Source organism: Carica papaya, chromosome 5 (genome assembly GCF_054855325.1).
Source record: "Carica papaya isolate Zhongbai chromosome 5, ASM5485532v1, whole genome shotgun sequence".
Taxonomy (NCBI): Eukaryota; Viridiplantae; Streptophyta; class Magnoliopsida; order Brassicales; family Caricaceae; genus Carica; species Carica papaya.
In genome coordinates, this window is record NC_142313.1 from 20,765,688 (window position 1) to 20,781,350 (window position 15,663).

General features: G+C 45.3%; 26 pseudogenes; all 26 read right to left on the reverse strand.

Annotated features, from left to right (window-relative positions):
• Positions 1-742: 742 nt before the first annotated feature.
• On the reverse strand, positions 743-860 carry LOC148255255 (5S ribosomal RNA; annotated as a pseudogene).
• Positions 861-1,066: 206 nt separating this feature from the next.
• LOC148255256 (5S ribosomal RNA) lies at positions 1,067-1,184 on the reverse strand (annotated as a pseudogene).
• Positions 1,185-2,091: 907 nt separating this feature from the next.
• On the reverse strand, positions 2,092-2,209 carry LOC148255257 (5S ribosomal RNA; annotated as a pseudogene).
• A 207-nt stretch (positions 2,210-2,416) lies between these two features.
• Positions 2,417-2,535, reverse strand: LOC148255258 (5S ribosomal RNA; annotated as a pseudogene).
• Positions 2,536-2,741: 206 nt separating this feature from the next.
• On the reverse strand, positions 2,742-2,860 carry LOC148255259 (5S ribosomal RNA; annotated as a pseudogene).
• Positions 2,861-3,373: 513 nt separating this feature from the next.
• LOC148255260 (5S ribosomal RNA) lies at positions 3,374-3,492 on the reverse strand (annotated as a pseudogene).
• An 856-nt stretch (positions 3,493-4,348) lies between these two features.
• On the reverse strand, positions 4,349-4,467 carry LOC148255261 (5S ribosomal RNA; annotated as a pseudogene).
• An 856-nt stretch (positions 4,468-5,323) lies between these two features.
• Positions 5,324-5,442, reverse strand: LOC148255262 (5S ribosomal RNA; annotated as a pseudogene).
• Positions 5,443-5,972: 530 nt separating this feature from the next.
• Positions 5,973-6,091, reverse strand: LOC148255263 (5S ribosomal RNA; annotated as a pseudogene).
• Positions 6,092-6,297: 206 nt separating this feature from the next.
• Positions 6,298-6,416, reverse strand: LOC148255264 (5S ribosomal RNA; annotated as a pseudogene).
• A 271-nt stretch (positions 6,417-6,687) lies between these two features.
• Positions 6,688-6,806, reverse strand: LOC148255265 (5S ribosomal RNA; annotated as a pseudogene).
• Positions 6,807-7,013: 207 nt separating this feature from the next.
• LOC148255266 (5S ribosomal RNA) lies at positions 7,014-7,132 on the reverse strand (annotated as a pseudogene).
• Positions 7,133-7,659: 527 nt separating this feature from the next.
• Positions 7,660-7,777, reverse strand: LOC148255267 (5S ribosomal RNA; annotated as a pseudogene).
• A 201-nt stretch (positions 7,778-7,978) lies between these two features.
• On the reverse strand, positions 7,979-8,097 carry LOC148255268 (5S ribosomal RNA; annotated as a pseudogene).
• Positions 8,098-8,303: 206 nt separating this feature from the next.
• On the reverse strand, positions 8,304-8,422 carry LOC148255269 (5S ribosomal RNA; annotated as a pseudogene).
• A 531-nt stretch (positions 8,423-8,953) lies between these two features.
• LOC148255270 (5S ribosomal RNA) lies at positions 8,954-9,072 on the reverse strand (annotated as a pseudogene).
• Positions 9,073-9,275: 203 nt separating this feature from the next.
• On the reverse strand, positions 9,276-9,394 carry LOC148255271 (5S ribosomal RNA; annotated as a pseudogene).
• A 527-nt stretch (positions 9,395-9,921) lies between these two features.
• On the reverse strand, positions 9,922-10,040 carry LOC148255272 (5S ribosomal RNA; annotated as a pseudogene).
• Positions 10,041-10,320: 280 nt separating this feature from the next.
• Positions 10,321-10,439, reverse strand: LOC148255273 (5S ribosomal RNA; annotated as a pseudogene).
• Positions 10,440-10,967: 528 nt separating this feature from the next.
• On the reverse strand, positions 10,968-11,086 carry LOC148255274 (5S ribosomal RNA; annotated as a pseudogene).
• Positions 11,087-11,605: 519 nt separating this feature from the next.
• Positions 11,606-11,724, reverse strand: LOC148255275 (5S ribosomal RNA; annotated as a pseudogene).
• An 854-nt stretch (positions 11,725-12,578) lies between these two features.
• Positions 12,579-12,697, reverse strand: LOC148255276 (5S ribosomal RNA; annotated as a pseudogene).
• A 206-nt stretch (positions 12,698-12,903) lies between these two features.
• On the reverse strand, positions 12,904-13,022 carry LOC148255277 (5S ribosomal RNA; annotated as a pseudogene).
• Positions 13,023-13,858: 836 nt separating this feature from the next.
• On the reverse strand, positions 13,859-13,977 carry LOC148255278 (5S ribosomal RNA; annotated as a pseudogene).
• A 206-nt stretch (positions 13,978-14,183) lies between these two features.
• On the reverse strand, positions 14,184-14,302 carry LOC148255279 (5S ribosomal RNA; annotated as a pseudogene).
• Positions 14,303-14,833: 531 nt separating this feature from the next.
• On the reverse strand, positions 14,834-14,952 carry LOC148255280 (5S ribosomal RNA; annotated as a pseudogene).
• Positions 14,953-15,663: the final 711 nt, after the last annotated feature.

Consider the following 15,663-nt stretch of genomic DNA (forward strand, 5'->3'; position numbering starts at 1 on the left):
AAATGCCCTGGCGCTATGACTCAAATTTGCGAATAAACTAGCAGACCATAGTTCCAGTCATGCATAATGTCGAACGACCCATCTACAAAAAAATGGGTAGAACACGGAGACATCCCAAGAGGTCACTCATCCTAGTACTACTCTCGTCCAAGCACACTTAACTGCGGAATTCTGATGAGATCTGAATCATTAGTGATGGTATGATCGCACATCTTTCATTCTGCGCTACAAATACATGGACTCCTTCTCCTTCCCTCCCCCCTCACGTCATTTGTTTCCTTGTGCGTGCACACTACACCTCTCGTTCTCGTTATAATATCAAGTAAAATGCCTCGGCGCTGTGACTCACATTTGGGAATAAACCAGTGGACGATAGTTCCAACCGCACGTAACGTCGAATGCCCCATCTGAGAAAAATAGGTGCAACACGAGGACTGCCCAAAATGTCACCACTTCTAGTACTACACTCGCCCAAGCACATTTAACTGCGAAGTTGTGATGGAATCCGGTGAATTAGTGATGGTATAATGACACCTGTTTCATTCTGCGCTCCAAATTCATACACTCTTTCTCCTTCCCTCCCACCTCTAGTCATTTGTTTCCTTGTGCGTTCACACTGCAACTCTCCTTCACGTTCTAATTTCAAATAAAATACCCCGGTGCCGTGACTCACATTTATGAATAAACCAGCAGAACATAGTTCCAGTAGCGCATAACGTCAAACGACCCATCTGCAAAAAAATGGGTGCAACACGAGGACTTCCCAAAAGGTCTCCCATCCTAGTACTACTCTCGCCAAGCACACTTAACTGTGGGGTTCTGATGGGATCCGGTGCATTAATGCTGGTATAATCGCACATCTTTCATTTTGCCCTGTAAACAGATACACTCCTTCTCCTTCCCTCCCCCCTCTCGTCATTTGTTTCCTTGTGCGTGCACACTGCATCTCTCATTCTCGTTCTAATATCAAGTAAAATGTCCCGGAGCCGTAACTCAGATTTGCGAATAAACTAGTGGAGCATAGTTCCAGTCGTGCGTAATGTCGAACGACCCATCTGCAAAAAAATGGGTGCAATACGAGAACTTCCCAAGAGGTCACCCATCCTAGTACTACTCACGCCAATCATACTTAACTACGAAGTTCTGATGGGATCCGGTGCATTAGTGCTGGTATGATCGTACATCTTTCATTCTGCCCTGCAAATACATACACTCCTCCTTCCCTCCCCCCTCCCATCATTTGTTTCCTTGTGCGTGCACACTACATCTCTCCTTTTCGTTCTAATATCAAGTAAATTGTCCCGGTGCCGTGACTCATATTTGCGAATAAACCAGCGGAGCATAGTTCCCATCGTGCATAACGTCAAACGACCCATCTGTAAAAAAATGGGTGCAACACGAGGAGTTCCCAGGAGGTCACCCATCCTAGTACTACTCACGCAAAGCACATTTAACTACGGTGTTCTGATGGGATATGGTGCATTTGTGTTGGTATTATCGCGACTGTTCCATTTCGCACTGCAAATATATACACTCCTTCTCCTTCCCTCCCCTCTCCCGTCGTTTGTTTCCTTGTGCGTGCACACTGCACCTCTGTTTCTCGTTCTAATATCAAGTAAAATGCTCCGGTGCCGTTACTCACATTTGCGAATAAACCAGCAGACTATAGCTCCAGTCGCATGTAACGTCGAACAATCTATCTGTAAAAAAATGGGTGCAACACGAGGACTTCCCAGAAGGTCACCCATCCTAGCACTACTCTCGCCAAAACACGCTTAACTGCAGATTATGATGGGATACGATGCATTAATGCTAGTACGATCCCACCCATCCTATTCCTCACTTCAAATACATATACCTCTTCTCTTTTCCTCCCCCGTCCCATCATTTGTTTCACGCTGTGTGGACACCGCACATCTATTTCTAGTTGTAATATCAAATAAAATGCCCGGTTTCCTCGACTCACTCCCAGATGAACGGACCGCCCGCCACACCTGTATTTTGCTTGTTCTATTATTTACGATGCTCGTAATGACACTCTTATCACGTGATGGACTATAATTGGATGCATGAAAACTATTAAGAAAAAGACGGGTGCAACAAACAACTTCCTAGGAGGTCGCCCATCTTAGTACTACTCTCGCCCAAGAACATTTAACTACGGAGTTCTAATGGGATTCGGTGCATTAGTACTGGCATGATCGCACCTGTTTCATTCTGCACTTTAAATACATACACTGCTTCACTTTTCCTCCCCCCCTCTCGTCATTTGTTTCCTTGTGCATGCACACTGCACCTCTCCTTCTCGTTCTAATATCAAGTAAAATGCTCCGGCGCCGTGACTCACATTTGTGAATAAACCAGCGGACCGTTGTTCCAGTCGCGCGTAACGTTGAACAACCCATCTGCAAAAAAATTGGTGCAACACGAGTACTTCCCAGGAGGTCACCCATCCTAGTACTACTCACGCCCAAACACACTTAACTACAGAGTTCTGATGGGATCCAGTGCATTAGTGCTAATACAATCGCACCTGTTTTATTCCGCGCTACAAATACATACACTCCTTCTCCTTCCCTCCCCTCTCTTGTCATTTGTTTCCTTGTGCGTGCACACTGCACCTCTCTTTCTTGTTCTAATATAAAGTAAAATGCCCCAGTGCTATAACTCACATTTGCGAATAAACCAGCGGATCATAGTTCTAGTCGCGCCTAACTTCGAACGTCCCATCTGTAAAAAAATAGGTGCAACACGAGTACTTCACAAGAGGTCACCCATCCTAGTACTACTCTCGCCCAAGCACACTTAACTGCGTAGTTCTGATGGTATCCGGTGCATTAATGCTGGTATGATCGAATATCTTTCATTTCTCGCTACAAATACATACACTCCTTCTCCTTCCCTTCCCCCTCCCCTAATTTGTTTCCTTGTGCGTGCATACTGCAAATATCGAGTAAAATTCCTCGGTGCCGTGACTCACATTTGTGAAAAAACCAGCAGACTATAGTTCTAGTCGCGCGTAACGTCAAACGACCCATCTGCTAAAAAAATGGGTGCAACACGAGGACTTCCTAGGAGTCACCCATCCTAGTACTACTCTCAACCAAACACATTTTACTAGGGAGTTATGATGGGATTCGGTGCATTAGTGCTGTTATGATCGCACCTGTTTTATTGCGCTTGCAAATACATACACTCCTTCTCCTTCCCTCCCCCCTTCCGTCATTTGTTTCCTTGTGATTGCACACTGCACCTCTCTTTCTCGTTTTAATATCAAGTAAAATGCCCCAGTGCCGTGACTCATATTTGCGAACAAACTAGCGGACCATAGTTCCAATCGCGCGTAACGTTGAACGACCCATCTGCAAAAAAATAGATGCAACACAAGTACTTCATAGGAGGTCACCCATCCTAGTACTACTCTTGTCCAAGCACACTTAACTGCGTAGTTTTGATGCTATCCGGTGCATTAGTGCTGGTATGATCGCACATCTTTCATTTTGTGCTGCAAATACATACACTCTTTCTCCTTCCCTCCCCCCTCCCATCATTTATTTCCTTGTGTGTGCACAATACATCTCTCCTTCTCGTTTTAATATCAAGTAAAATGTCCTGGCGCCGTGACTCATATTTGCGAATAAACCAGCATACCATAGTTCCAGTCGCGCATAACGTTGAACGACCCATCTGCAATAAAATTGTTGTAACACACAGACTTCCCAGGAGGTCACCCATCCTAGTACTACTCTCGCCAAAGCATACTTAACTACGGAGTTTTGATGAGATCCGGTGCATTAGTGCTACTATGATCGCACATCTTTCTTTTTGCGCTGTAAATACATACACTCCTTCTCCTTCCCTCACCCCTCCCGTCATTTGTTTCCTGTGCGTGCACATTGCACCTCTCCTTCTCGTTCTAATATCAAGAAAAATACCACGGCGCAATGACTCACATTTGTGAATAAACTAGCGGACCATAGTTCTAGTCGAGCATAACGTCGAATGACCTATCTGCAAAAAAATGGGTGCAACACGAGTACTTCCCAAGAGGTCACCCATCCTAGAACTACTCTCGCCCAAACACACTTAATTGTGGAGTTCTGATGGGATTCGGTGCATTAGTCCTAGGATGATCGCACCTGTTTTATTCTGTGCTGTAAATATATACACTCCTGCTCCTTCCCTCCCCCCTCCTGTCATTTATTTTCTTGTGCGTGTACACTGCACATCTCCCTTCTCGTTCTAATATCAATTAAAATACCCCGGCGCAATGACTCACATTTGCGAATAAGCCAGTGGACCATAGTTTCAGTCGCGCGTAACGTCAAATGACCCATCTGCAAAAAAATGGGTGCAACCCGAGGACTTCCTAGGAGGTCACCCATCCTAGTACTACTCTCGCCTAAGCTCACTTAAATGCGGAGTTCTGATGGAATCCGGTGGATTAGTGTTGGTATGACCGCACCTGTTTTATTCCGCGCTGCAAATACATACACTCCTTCTCCTTCCCTCCCCCCTTCCGTTATTTGTTTCTTTTTACGTGCACACTGCACCTCTCATTCTCATTCTAATATCAAATAAAATGCTACGACACTGTGACTCACATTTGCTAATAAATCAGCAGACCGTAGTTCCAATACCATGTAACGTCGAACGACCCATCTACAAAAAAATGAGTGCAACACTAGTACTTCCCAGGAGGTCACCCATGCTAATACTATTCTCGCCCAAGCACACTTAAAATCGGAGTTCTTATGGGATTCGGTGAAATAGTGCTGGCATGATCGCACCTTTTTCATTCTGCGCTGCAAATACATACACTTCTTCTCCTTCCCTCCCCCCTCCCGTAATTTGTTTCCTTGTGCGTGCACATTGCACCTCTGCTTCTCTTTCTAATATTAAGTAAAATATTCTGGCACATTGACTCACATTTGCGAATAAACCAATAGACCATAATTCCAGTCGCGCGTAAGGTCAAACGCCCCATCTGAAAAAAAATAGGTACAACACGAGGACTTCCTAGGAGATCACCACTCCTACTACTACACTAGCACAAGCACATTTCACTATGGAGTTCTGATGGGATCTGGTGAATTAGTGATGGTATAATGGCATCTGTTTCATTCTACGCTGCAAATACATACACTCCTTCTCCTTCCCTCCCTCCTCCCGTCATTTGTTTTCTTGTGCATGCACACTGCACCTCTCATTCTCGTTCTAATATATAGTAAAATGCCCCAGCGTCGTGACTCACATTTGTGAATAAACCAGCAGACCATAGTTCCAGTCGCGCATAACGTCGAATGATCCATCTGCAAAAAAATTGGTGCAACACGAGTATTTCCCACGAGGTCACCCATCCGAGTACAACTCTGGCCCGAGCACACTTAACTACGGAGTTCTGATGGGATCCAGTGCATTAGTGCTGGTATGATCGCACCTGTTTCATTTCGCACTGCAAATACATACAATACTTCTCCTCTCCTCCCCCTTCCCCTTATTTGTTTCCTTGTGTGTGCATATTGCACCTCTCATTCTCATTCTAATATCAAGTAAAAGCCTCGGTGCTATGGCTCACAATTGTGAATAAACCAACGGACCATAATTCTAGTCGTGCGTAACGTCGAATGACCAATCTGTAAAAAAATGGGTGCAATATCAGGACTTCGATAGAGGTTAACAATCCTAGCACTACTATCGCCCAAGCAAACTTAACTGCGGAGTTCTGATGAGATCCAGTGCATTAGTGTTGGTATGATCGCACCTGTTTCATTCCACGCTGCAATTACATACACTCCTTCTCCTTCCCTCTCCCCTCCCATCATTTGTTTCCTTGTGCGTGCACACTGCACCTCTCCTTCTCGTTCTAATATAGATTAAAATGCCTTGGCGCCGTGACTCATATTTGCGAATAAACCAGCAGACCATAATTCTAATCGTGCGTAACATCGAATGACCCATCTGCAAAAAAATGAGTGCAACACGAGTACTTCCTAGGAGGTCACCCATTCAAGTACAACTCTGGCCCGAGCACACTTAACTACGTAGTTCTGACGGGATCTGGTGTATTAGTGCTGGTATGATCGCACCTGTTTCATTCCGCGCTGCAAATACATACACTCCTTCTCCTTTTCACCCCCCTCCCCTTAGTTATTTTCTTGTGCGTGCACACTGCACCTTTCCTTCTCCATCTAATATCAAGTAAAATGCCCTGATGCTGTGACTCACATTTGCGAATAAACCAGCAGACCATTGTTCGAGTCGCACGTAACATCGAACGATCCATATGCAAAAAAATGGGTGCAACACGAGTACTTCTCAGGAGGTCACCCATCCCAGTACAACTCTCGCCCAAGCACACTTAAATGCGGAGTTGTGATGGGATCCGGTGCATTAGTGCTAGTATGATCGCACCTCTTTCATTCTGCACTCCAAATAAATACACTCCTTCTCCTTCCTTCCCCCCTACCGTCATTTGTTTCCTTGTGCGTGCACACTGCACCTCCCCTTCTCGTTCTAATTTGGAGTAAAATGCCTCGGTGCTGTGACTCACATTTGTGAATAAACCAACGGACTATACTTCCAGTTGCGTGTAACGTCGAACGACCAATCTGCAAAAAAATAGTTGCAACACGCGGACCATAGTTCCAGTCGCGTGTAACGTCGAACGACCCATCTGCAGAAAAATTGGTGAAACACGAGGACTTTCCAAGAGGTCACCCATCCTAGTACTACTCTCGCCCAAGCACGCTTAACTATGGAGTTTTGATGGGATCCGGTGCATAAGTGCTTGTATGATCGCACTTGTTTCATTTTGCGGTGCAAATATATACACTCCTTCTCCTTCCCTCCCCCCCTCCCATCATTTATTTCCTTGTACGTGCACACTACACCTCTTCTTCTTCTTCTAATATCAGGTAAAATATCCCAGCGCCGTGACTCACATTTGTTAATAAATCAGCGGACCATAGTTCCAGTCGCGCATAACGTAGAACGACCCGTCTGCAAAAAAATGAGTGCAACACGAGGACTTCCCAGGAGGTCACCGATTCTAGCACTACTCTCACCCAAGCACGCTTAACTACGGAGTTCTGATGGGATCCGGTGCATTAGTGCTTGTATGATCGCACTTGTTTCATTTTGCAGTGCAAATATATACACTCCTTCTCCTTCCCTCCCCCCTCCCCTCATTTGTTTCCTTGTGCGTGCACACTGCACCTCTCCTTCTCGTTCTAATATCAAGTAAAATGCCCCGGCACCGTGATTCACATTTGCGAGTAAACCAGCGGACCATAGTTCAAGTCGCGCATAACATCGAACGACCCATTTGCAAAAAAATGGGTGCAAACGAGTATTTCCTAAAAGATCACCCATCCTAGTACTACTCTCGCCTAGGCACACTTAACTGCGGAGTTCTGATGGGATCCGGTGCATTAAGGCTGTTATGATCGCACCTGATTGATTCTGCGATGCAAATACATACACTCCTTCTCCTTCCCCTCCCCCCTTCCGTCATTTGTTTCCTTATGCGTGCACACTGCATCTTTCAATCTCGTTCTAATACCAAGTAAAATGCTCCGGCACCGTGACTCACATTTGCAAATAAACCAGCAGACTATAATTCCAATCGCGAGTAACGTCGAACGATCCATCTGCAAAAAAATGGGTGAAAGGAGTTCCCAAGAGGTCACCCATCCTAGTACTACTCTCGCCCAAGCACATTTAATTGTGGAGTTCTGATGGGATCCGGTGCATTAGTGCTGGTATGATCGCACCTGTTTGATTTTGTGCTGCAAATATACACACTCCTTCTTCTATTCCCCCCCATCATTTGTTTCCTTGTGCGTGCACACTCCACCTCTGCTTCTCGTTCTAATATCAAGTAAAATGCATCGGCGCTGTGACTCACATTTGTGAATAAACCAGCAGACCATAATTTCAGTCGCGCGTAACATCGAACGACCAATATGAAAAAAAATAGATGCAACACAAGAACTTCCGAAGAGGTCACCCATCCTAGTAATACTCTTGCCCAAGAACACTTAACTTCGGAGTTCGGATGGGATCCGGTGTATTAGTGCTGGTATGATCGCACCTGTTTCATTTCGCGCTGCAAATACATGCACTCCTTCTCCTTCCTTCCCCTATCCTGTCATTTGTTTCCTTATGCGTGCACCCTGTACCACTTCTTCGTGTTCTAATATCAAGTAAAATGCCCCGGCGCCGTAACTTACATTTGCAAATAAACCAGCAGATCATAGTTCCAGTCGCACGTAACGTCGAACTACCCATCTATAAAGTAATTGGTGCAACAAGAGGACTTCCTGTGAGATCACCCATCTTAGTACTACTCTCACCCAAGCACACTTAACTGCGGAGTTCTGATGGGATCTGGTGCATTAGTGCTTGTATGATGGCAACTATTTCATTTCGGACAACAAATACATACACTATTTCTCCTTCCCTCCCCCCTCCCGTCATTTGTTTCCTTGTGTGTGTGCACTGCACCTCTGCTTCTCATTCTAATATTAAGTAAAATGCCCCGGCGCCGTGACTCACATTTTCGAATAAACAAGTGGACGATAGTTCCAGTCACGCGTAACGTCAAACGACTCATCTGCAAAAAAATGGGTGCAACAGGAGGGCTTCCCAGGCGGTCACCCATCCTAGCACTACTCTCGGCCAAGTAAACTTAACTTCGGAGTTCTGATGGGATCTGGTGCATTAGTGTTGGTATGATTGCACATGTTTCATTCTGAGCTGCAAAAATATACACTCATTCTCCTTATCTCCCCCCTCACATCATTTGTTTCCTTGTGCGTGCGCACTGCATCTCTCCTTCTCGTTCTAATATCAAGTAAAATGCCCAGGCGCCATGACTCACATTTATGAATAAATTAGCGGATGATAGTTCCAGTCGCGTGTAATATCGAAAGACCCATCTGTACAAAAATGGGTGCAACAAGAGGACTTCCCAGAAGATCACCCATCCTAGTACTACTCTTGCCCAAGCACACTTAACTGCGGAGTTCTGATGGGATCCGGTGCATTAATGCTGGTATGATCGCACCTGTTTCATTCCCTGCTGCAAATACATACACTTCTCCTCCCCTCCCCCCTCCCGTCATTTGTTTCCTTGTGCGTGCACACGGCAGATCTGCTTCTTGTTTAATATCAAGTAAAATGGCCTGGCGCCGTGACTCACATTTGCGAATAAACCAGTGGACAATAATTTTAGTCGTGCGTAACGTCGAACAACCCATCTGCAAAAAAAATTAGTGCAACACGAGGACTTCCTAGGAGGTCACCAATCCTAGTACTACTCTCGCCCATGCAAACTTAACTGTGGAGTTCTGATGGGATCCAGTGCATTAACGCTGGTATGATCGCACCTGTTTCATTCTGCATGCAAATATATACACTCCTTCTCCTTCCCTCCCCCCTCCCGTCATTTATTTCTTTGTGCATGCACATTGCACCTCTCCTTCTCGTTCTAATATCAAGTAAAATTCCTCGGTGCCGTGACTCACATTTGCGAATAAACCAGCGGATCATAGTTCACGTCACGCGTATCATCGAACAGCCCTTCTGCAAAAAAAGAGTTTAACACGAGGACTTCCCAGGTGGTCACCACTCCTAGTACTACACTCGCCCAAGCACATTTAACTACGGAGTTCTGATTGGATCCGGTGAATTAGTGATGGTATAATGGCACCTGTTTCATTTTGCGCTGCAAATATATACACTCCTTCTCCTTTCCTCTCTCCTCTCGTCATTTGTTTCCTTGTGCGTGTGCATTGTACCTCTCCTTTTCGTTCTAATATCAATTAAAATGCCTCGGCGCAGTGACTAACATTTGCATATAAACCAGCGGACCATAGTTCCAGTCGCGGTAACGTCGAACAACCCATCTAAAAAAAAAAAGTGAAACACGAGGACTTCTAACGGGGTCACCCATCCGAGTACTACGCTCATCCAAGCACACATAACTGCAGAGCTCTAATGGGATCTGGTGCATTAGTGGTGGTATGATCGCACTTGTTTCATTTCGCGCTGCAAATAAATACACTCCTTCTCCTTCCCTCCCTCCTCTCGTCATTTATTTCCTTTTGTGTGCACACTGCACCTCTACTTCTCATTCTAATATGAAGTAAAATGTCCCGGTGCCGTGAGTCACATTTGCGAATAAACCAGCAGACCATAGTTCTAGTCGTGTGTAACGTCAAACGACCCATCTACAAAAAAATAGGTGCAACACGAAGACTTCCTAAGAGGTCACCCATCCTAGTACTACTCTCGCCCAAGCACACTTAACTACAATAGGTGCAACACGAAGACTTCCCAAGAGGTCACCCATCCTAGTACTACTCTCGCCCAAGCACACTTAACTAAAGAGTTCTGATGGGATCCAGTGCATTAGTGCTGGTATGATCGCACTTGTTTTCTTCTGCGCTGTAAATACATGCACTCCTTCTCCTTCCCTCCCCCCTCCCGTAATTTGTTTCCTTGTGCGTGCACACTGCACCTCTCATTCTCGTTCTAATATCAAATAAAATGTCTCGACGCCGTGACTCACATTTGCGAATAAACCAACGGAGCATAGTTCCAATCGCGCGTAATGTCGAATAACCCATGTTCCAAAAAATGGGTGCAACACGACGACTTCCAAGGAGGCCCCCCATCCTAGTACTTCTCTCGCCCAAGCACACTTAACTGCAAAGTTCTGATAGGATCCGATGCATTAGTGATGGTATCATCGCTCCTGTTTGCTTCCGCACTACAAATACATACACTCCTTCTACTTCCCTCCCCCCTCCGGTCATTTGTTTCGTTGTGCGTGCACACTACATCTCTCCTTCCAGTCTAATATCAATTAAAATGCCATAGCACCATGACTCACATTTGCGAATAAACCAATGGACCATAGTTCATGTCGCGCGTAGTCGAACAATCCATTTGAAAAAAAATGGGTGTAACACGAGGACATCCTAGGAGGTCACCAATCCTAGTACTACTCTCGCCCAAACACACTTAACTTCGGAGTTCTGATGGGATCCGGTGCATTAGTGCTAGTATGATCGCACCTGTTTGCTTCCACACTGCAAATACATACACTCCTTCTCCTTCCCTCCCCCCTCCCGTCATTTGTTTCCTTGTGTGTGCACACTGCACCTCTCCTTCTCGTTCTAATATTAATTAAAATGCCCCGGCACCATGACTCATATTTGCGTATAAACCAGCACACCATGGTTCTAGATGCGCGTAACGTCGAACGACTCATTTGAAAAAAAATGGGTGCAACACGAGAACTTCCCAGTAACTCACCCATCTGAGTACTACTCTCACCCAAGCACACTTAACTGCGGAGTTCTGATGGGATCCGGGGTATGATCGCACCTGTTTCATTCCGCACTGTAACTAAATACACTCCTTCTCCTTCCCTCCCCCCGTCCGTCATTTGTTTCCTTGTGCGTGTACACTTCACCTTTCCTTCTCGTTCTAATATCAAGTAAAATGCTCCAGCGCCGTGACTCACATTTGCAAATAAACCAGCGAACAATAGTTCTAGTCGCGCGTTACATCAAACGACCCATCTGTAAAAACATTGGTGCAACATGAGGACTTCCCACAAGGTCACCCATCCTAGTACTACTCTCGCCCAAGCAAACTTAACTGCGGAGTTCTGATGGAATCTGGTGCATTAGTGCTGGTATGATCGCACCTGTTTCATTTCGCGCTGCAAACACATACACTTCGTCTCTTATCCTCCCCCCTCCCGTCGTTTCTTTCCTTGTGCCTGCACACTGCACCTCTCCTTCTCGTTCTAATATAAAGTAAAATTCCCAGGTGCCGTGACTCTCATTTGTGAATAAACCAGCGGATAATAGTTCTAGTCGCGTGTAACGTCGTACGACCCATCTTCAAAAAAATTGGTGCAACATGAGGACTTCCCAGGAGGTCACCATTCTTACTACTACACTCGCCCAAGCACATTTAACTGCGAAGTTCTGATGGGATCCCGTGAATTAGTAATGGTATAATTGAACTTGTTTCATTCCACGCTTTAAATAGATACACTCCTCCTTCCCTCCCCCCTCCCGTCATTTGTTTCCTTGTGCGTGCACACTGTACCTCTCCTTCTCGTTCTAATATCAAGTAAAATGGCTTTGCGCTGTGACTGACATTTACGAATGAATCAGCGGACCATAGTTCTAGTTGCGTGTAATGTTGAGCGACCCATCTGCAAAAATATGGGTGCATCACGAATAATTCCAAAGAGGTCACCCATTCTATTACTACTCTCGCCCAAGCAAACTTAAATGAGGAGTTCTGATGGGATCCATTATATTAGTGCTGGTATGATTGCACATGTTTCATTCTGCGCTGCAAATACATACACTCCTTCTCATTCCCTTCCCCCTCCCATCATTTGTTTCCTTGTGCTTGCACACTTCACCTCTCCTTCTCATTCTAATATCAAGTAAAATGTTTCAGCGCCATTACTCACATTTACGAATAAACCAGCGGATCATATTTCTAGTCGCGCATAACATGGAACGACCCATCTGCAAAAAACATGGGTGCAACACGAGTACTTCCCAAGAGGTCACCCATCCTAATACTACTCTCGCCCAAGCACACGTAACTGTGGAGTTCTGATGGGACCCGGTGAATTAGTGATGGCATGATCGGACCTGTTTCATTCCACGCTGCAAATACATATACTCCTTCTCCTTCCTTCCCCCCTCCTGTCATTTGTTTCTTTGTGTGTGCATATTGCACCTCTGCTTCTCTTTCTAATATCAAGTAAAATACCCCAACTTTTTGACTCACATTTGCGAATAAACCAATAGACCATAGTTTCAATTTTGCGTAACGTCGAACGACTCATCTGCAAAAAAATGGTTGCAACACGAGAACTTCCCAGAAGGTCACCCATCCTAGTACTACTCTCGCCCAAGCACACATAACTGCGGAGTTCTAATGGGATCCAGTCCATTAGTGCCGGTATGATCGCACCTATTTCATTCTGCACTGCAAATACATACACACCTTCTCCTTCCCTCCACCCTCCCATCATTTGTTTTCTTGTGCGTGCACACTTCACCTCTCTTTCTCGTTCTAATATCAAGTAAAATGCCCCGGCGGCGTGACTCACATTTGCGAATAAACCAGCGGACCATAGTTCCAGTCACGCGTAATGTCGAACAACCTATCTGCAAAAAAATGGGTGCAACACGAGTACTTCCTAGGAGGTCACCCATCCTACTACTACTCTCGCCCAAGCACACATAACTACGGAGTTCTGATGGTATGATCGTAATTGTTTCATTCCGCGCTGCAAATACATACACTCCTTCTCCTTCCGTCCCCCCTCCTGTAATTTGTTTCCTTGTGCGTGCACACTGCACCTTTGCTTCTCGTTCTAATATCAAGTAAAATGTCTCAGCGCCGTTACTCACATTTACGAATAAACCAGCGGATCATAGTTCTAGTCACGCATAACATCGAACGACCCATCTGCAAAAAACATGGGTGCAACACGAGTACTTCCTAGGAGGTCACCCATCCTAATATTACTCTCACCCAAGCACATGTAACTGTGGAGTTATGATGGGATCCGGTGAATTAGTGCTGGCATGATCGGACCTATTTCATTCCATGCTGCAAATACATACACTCCTTCTCCTTCATTCCCTCCTCCTGTCATTTGTTTCTTTGTGTGTGCACATTGTACCTCTGCTTCTCTTTCTAATATCAAGTAAAATACCCTAGTGCCTTAACTAACATTTACGAATAAACCAGCGAAAAATAGATCCAGTCGTGCGTAACGATGAACGACCCATCTGCAAAAAAATAGGTGCAACACGAGGACTTCCCAGGAGGTCACCCATCCTAGTACTACTCTCGCCCAAGCAAACATAACTGTGGAGTTCTAATGGGATCTAGTGCATTAGTACTGGTATGATCGCACCTGTTTCATTACGCGCTGCAAATACTTATACACCTTCTCCTTCCCTCCACCCTCCCGTCATTTGTTTCCTTGTGCGTGCACACTGCACCTCTCCTTCTCCTTCTAATATCAAGTAAAATGCCCCGGCGCCGTGACTCACATTTGTGAATAAACCAGCGGACTATAGTTCTAATCGCGTGTAACGTCGAACGACCCATCTGTAAAAAAATAGGGGCAACACGAGGACTTCCTAGGAAGTCAACCATCTTAGTACTACTCTCGCCGAAGCACACTTAAATGCAGAGTTCTGATGAGATCCGGTGTATTAGTGCAGGTATGATCGCACTTATTTCATTTTGCGCTGCACATAAATACACTCTTTCTCCTTACCTCCCCCCTCCTGTCATTTGTTTCAATGTGCATACACACTGAACCTCTCTTTCTTGTTCTAATATCAAGTAAAATGCTCCGGTGACATGACTCACATTTACAAATAAACCAGCGGACCATAATTCAAGTCGCGCGTAGCGTCGAACGCCCCACATTAAAAAAAATAGGTACAACACGAGGACTTCCTAGGAGGTCACAACTCCTAGTACTACACTAGCTCAAGCACATTTAACTGCGGAGTTCTAATGGGATCCGGTGAATTAGTGATGGTATAATGGTACCCGTTTCATTTTGTGCTGCAAATACAAACACTCCTTCTCATTCCCTTCCCACTCCCGTCATTTGTTTCTTTATGCCTGCACACTGCACCTCTCATTCTCCTTTTAATATCAAGTAAAATGTCCTGGCGATGTGACTCACATTTGTAAATAAACCAGCTGACCATAGTTCCAGTGGCGCTTAACGTCGAGCAACCCATCTGCAAAAAAATGGGTGCAACACGAGTGCTTCCAAGGAGGTCACCCATCCTAGTACTACTCTTGCCCAAGCACACTTTAATGAGTAGTTCTGATGGGTTTCGGTGCATTAGTGCTGGTATGATCGCACCTATTTCATTCCGCATTGCAAATACATAGACTCCTCCTTCCCTCCCCCCTCCCGTCATTTGTTTCCTTGTGTGTTCACACTGCACCTCTCCATTTCGTTCTAATATCAAGAAAAATTTCCCGACGCCGTGACTCACATTTGTGAATAAACCAGTAGACCATAGTTCTAGTCACGCGTAACATCGAACGACCTATCTGCAAAAAATGGGTGCAACACGAGTACTTCCCAAGAGGTCACCCATCCTAGTACTACTCTTGCCCAAACACACTTGACTCTGGAGTTATGATGGGATATGGTGCATTAGTCCTAGCATGATCACACCTGTTTTATTTTGCGCTGGAAATACATACACTCCTTCTCCTTCCCTCCCCCTCCCGTCAGTTTGTTTCCTTATGCGTGCACACTACACCTTTCCTTCTCGTTCTAATATTAACAAAAATGGCCTCGTGTCGTGACTCATATTTACGAATAAACCAGTGGATCATAGTACCAGTCGCACGTAACATCGAACGACCCATCTGCAAAAAAATTGTTGCAACATGAGGACTTCCCAAGAGGTCACCCATCCTAGTATTACACTCGCCCAAGCACATTTAACTGCAGAGTTCTTATTGGGATCCGGTGCATTAGTGCTCCTATGATCGCACATCTTTTATTTCGCGCTGCAAATACATACCCTCCTTCTCCTTCCCTCCCCCCTCCCATCATTTGTT